General features: G+C 42.8%; 1 pseudogene; it reads right to left on the bottom strand.

Moving 5' to 3' along the window:
- LOC123485721 overlaps positions 1 to 5,000 on the bottom strand; it is a 112,070-nt pseudogene that overhangs the window by 15,298 nt on the left and 91,772 nt on the right.

The raw sequence follows: 5,000 nt of genomic DNA, 5'->3' as shown, positions 1-5,000 counted from the left end.
ATGTCTTGCTACAGCATTGTGAAGTGCCACAGGGCAGTGTTCTGAGCAGCACGCTTTGGCTCCGAGCATCGCGAGAGTCGTGCCAGTGCTGGGCAATCCTTTTACCTTTTTTTTTTGTGTGCACGCCGAGAACGCATATACGATGTTCTCAGGACCTTTTCAATCGTCCGATATCCAGGTCTATTTCTAGTGATCAGGCTGCACGTCTTCACGGGGAGGAAACACAAAGAAAACACACACACACACACAGAACACGCTATAGTGGGATAACAAATTATTATTATTACATCTCTCTCTCTCTCTCTCACCTTCTCCCTCCCTCCCTCCCTCCCTCCCTCCCTCCCTCCCTCCCTCCCTCCCTCCCTCCCTGGCTCCTCTCTCCCTCCTCTTCTCTCATTACAACCCAGTATGCCGTCATTAGCTTCATGACATGGATCTAATTCAGCTCTTCTCCTCACTAAATCTCTCTACCCCCAACCCTCTCCTCTTCTCTCTTCCCCACAACTCTCCAACCCCACTCCATTTCTACCTCCCTACATCTTTCTTGCTCTTTCCTCTCCCCCTCTCCCCCCTCTCCCCCCCCTCTCCCACCCTCCTCTCCCCCCTCTCCCACCCTCCTCTCTCCTCTCCTCCACCAACCTCTCTCTCTCTCTCTCTCTCTCTCTCTCTCTCTCTCTCTCTCTCTCTTTCTCTCACTCTCTCAGATGTAAATTGGTAATCGAGAGCCCTGGTCTCCATGCCGACAGTGCTCCAGTGTTCCGTTGGGGCCTTATCAAGTGATTTCTGGGTTTTAGATCATAATTGAAGTGTGTGTGTGTGTGTGTTTGTGTGTGCACGTCTGCGTACGTGCCTGCATACTATACGTGTGTGTGTGTTATGCAGTGATTCCTGGTGTTTTAGACAGAGCTGACAGAACAGTCATAATGGGGAGAACAAGACGATTGTATCTCCTAATTAGCTTTAACACAGAGCCACAATGCCATTGTTCTGAAATAGATTGTGTGGGTATATTACTAGCGTATCGCTAACGCCTATGATAAAATGAGTGGATATTATTAGCATATCGCTAACTAACTCCTATGATAAATACAGTTTATATGGCACTACACTAATTTAATGAAATAGACTGTGTGGGTGTAGTACTAGCATATCACTAACTCTTAGGATAAATTGAGTGGCTATTATTAGCATATGGCTAACTAACTCCTATGTTAAATTGAGTGGGTGCTATTAGCATATGGCTAACTAACTCCTATGTTAAATTGAGTGAGTGTTATTAGCATATGGCTAACTAACTCATATGTTAAATTGAGTGGCAGTGCTATTAGCATATGGCTAACTAACTCCTATGTTAAATTGAGTGGGTGTTATTAGCATATGGCTAACTAACTCCTATGTTAAATTGAGTGGGTGTTATTACATTTGGCTAACTAACGCCTATGTTAAATTGAGTGGGTGTTATTAGCATATGGCTAACTAACGCCTATGTTAAATTGGGTGGGTGTTATTAGCATATGGCTAACTAACTCTATGTTAAATTGAGTGGGAGATATTAGCATATGGCTAACTAACTCCTAGGATAAAATGAGTGGATATTATTAGCATATGGCTAACTAACGCCTATGTTAAATTGAGTGGGTGCTATTAGCATATGGCTAACTAACGCCTATGTTAAATTGAGTGGGTGTTATTAGCATATGGCTAACTAACTCCTATGTTAGGGAGGGAGGGAGGGAGGGAGGGAGGGAAAGAGACAAAAAAACTAGTTTCCTCTCTACAGGGTAAACTTTACCCAGTTGTTGTGCCTCTCTACAGAGGAAACTTTATCCAGGTGTTGTTCCTCTCTACAGAGGAAACTTTATCCAGGTGCTGTGCCTCTCTACAGGGGAAACTTTATCCAGGTGTTGTGGCTCTCTACAGGGGAAACCTTATCCAGGTGTTGTGCCTCTCTACAGGGGAAACTTTATCCAGGTGTTGTTCCTCTCTCACAGGGGAAACTTTATCCAGGTGTTGTTCCTCTCTACAGGGGAAACTTTATCCAGGTGTTGTTCCTCTCTACAGGAAACTTTATCCAGGTGTTGTTCCTCTCTACAGGGGAAACTTTATCCAAGTGTTGTGCCTCTCTACAGAAACCTTATCCAGGTGCACTCCTCTGTTATCAGATCACAGTGGAACCCATCTTTCTGTGCTCCTCGTTGTTCTTAGGGAACTTAATAATGTTGCAACAGTGAGCTGGAGCTCACAAAAATGGCAGACACGCACGCACACACACACACACACACACACACACACACACACACACACACACACACACACACACACACACACACACACACACACACACACACACAACACACAGACAGTATACATCCTCCCCTCACAAACACACACACAGTTCCCTCCCTCCCTCCCTCCCTCCCTCCCTCCCTCCCTCCCTCCCTCCCACACACAAAGACAGTAAACTCTGAGAAAACTGAATCAGGGCAGTGCCACATTAGGCAGGTATCATGTTCTGTTTCCATCTGGCTCTGGGAGAGATACTGAGGCTGTTATTATTTAATCTAGCCGTCACCATCAGGCCTATTTACTGAAATATAATTGAATGTTTTCCATAGAGGAGATCAGGTTTAGCTTGGCTGTCTGGAGAGAGCGGAGAGGAGAGAGGAGAGGAGAGGAGAGGAGAGGAGGAGAGAGAGGAGGGAGAGGGAGGAGAGGAGGAGGAGAGGGAGGAGGGGAGGGAGAGGAGGAGGGAGAGGAGAGGAGAGGAGAGGAGGAAGAGGAGAGGGAGAGGAGAGGAGAGGAGAGGAGAGGAGAGGAGAGGGAGGAGAGGAGAGGGAGGGGGAGGGGGGAGGGAGGGGAGGGGGAGGAGAGGAGAGGGAGGGAGGGGGAGGGAGGGAGGGAGGGAGGGAGGGAGGGAGGGAGGGAGGGAGGGAAGAGCGATGCCAGGCCAGATTGCATTCCAATACACTGATATACCATTCCGTATCACTCTTATAAATAATGAATTTATCACTGTTATAAATGATGGATGTATCACTATTATAAATGATGGATGTATCACTGTTATAAATGATGGATGTATCACTGTTATAAATGATGGATGCATCACTGTTATAAATGATGGATGTATCACTGTTATAAATGATGGATGTATCACTGTTATAAATGATGGATGTATCACTGTTATAAATGATGGATGTATCACTGTTATAAATGATGGATGTATCACTGTTATAAATAATGGATGTATCACTGTTATAAATGATGGATGTATCACTGTTATAAATGATGGATGTATCACTGTTATAAATGATGGATGTATCACTGTTATAAATTAAGAATGTTTCGCTGTTGGTAAAAAATATATATTCTGAATGAGTTTTAGCTCCTCCTGTTTCAGACTTCAGTCTTTTCCCCAAACTGAGTCTGTCAACAGAAAGGTCGGAGGTCAGACAGTCATTTAAGCTCATCCTTCCTTCCCTTATTTCCTGTTGGAAAAGCTGAGATTCCACGAAGACCTCAGATTTTCCAGCGCCAGTGTTTGTCCTAGGTCAGTTACTTTCCCTGAATCAAAAAGCGTGCTTTTTTCAAACCTAGGGATATGGCTGTGGTGTAAATAATATATTCTCAAACATTCTTATCAGTTCATAAGTTCATGGTATTTCTAGACAGCAACATTGTGCCAGATGGAAACATTTTACTATCAAGAAACAATGTCGTATGGAGTACCTGAGTTCCATAAGTATTTCCCAGAGTATATAGTATAATAATGTTGTATGGAGTACCTGAGTTCCATAAGTATTTACCAGAGTATATAGTATAATAATGCTGTATGGAGTACCTGAGTTCCATAAGTATTTTCCAGAGTAAAAACTATAGTAGATGCAAATGATAGTATGATGCATATGAACAATATAGTATAATATGAGTACCTAATATAGTACTATACTATAATTTGTAGTAATACAGTCGTTTATAGTAGTACTCACTGTAGGGGCACACTCATACTGTATAATATAGTATAGTATAGTACTTACTGTAGGGGACACACACATGATGTAGTATAGTATAGTATAGTATAGTATAGTATAGTACTTACTGTAGGGGACACACTCAGACTGTAGTATATTATAGTAAATATTATATTATAGTATAATATAGTATAGAGTAGTACTTACTGTAGGGGGGGACACATACTGTAGTATAGTATAGTATAGTATAGTATAGTATAGTATAGTATAGTATAGTATAGTATAGTATAGTATAGTATAGTACTTACTGTAGGGGACACACTCGTACTGCACCTCCAGGTATTTGTATGTTCCAGGGCAGGGGTCAGGAAAGACATCAGGTCCTGCTACCACAACACACTGGGTACGGTTGTTACACCTGGAGACAACAACAACAACAACAACAACAGGTAAACATTAGAACGTGAACACAGACATACATACACTGGGCCTGGTTGTTACACCTGGACACTGACACAACAGAGAGACAACATCTGGTTGTTACACCGGGACACTGACACAACAGAGAGACAACGTCTGGTTGTTACCCGGGACACTGACACAACAGAGAGACAACGTCTGGTTGTTACACCGGGACACTGACACAACAGAGAGACAACGTCTGGTTGTTACACATGGAGACATCAAGGACAGGTCAAGGTCAACGTGACAATACACAGACATACATAAACACACTCATTGAACTCCTATCAACGGGTCTTCTGTGCTACATAGACAACAACATGGACATACAGGTAAGAGACTAAATACAAGGTGGTGAATGTGTAGCCCATAGAGAGACAAGAGCAAGAGGCCTTACAAACACTGCACACACAATTTGTGGAAAAATCACCCCGATTAACTCTTTAGTATTATCCCAGTTTACCTATTTGCTTATGGTCTTGCCTACGCCTAGCGAACAGTTTTTTAAATTATATGAGGAAAAAAATATTCAATTTTATTTGGAACGGCAAGACAGACAAAATTAAA

Source organism: Coregonus clupeaformis, unplaced genomic scaffold, assembly GCF_020615455.1.
Source record: "Coregonus clupeaformis isolate EN_2021a unplaced genomic scaffold, ASM2061545v1 scaf0817, whole genome shotgun sequence".
NCBI lineage: Eukaryota > Metazoa > Chordata > Actinopteri > Salmoniformes > Salmonidae > Coregonus > Coregonus clupeaformis.
Note: the sequence above shows the minus strand (reverse complement) of the source record. Positions and strands in the feature narration are given on the sequence as shown.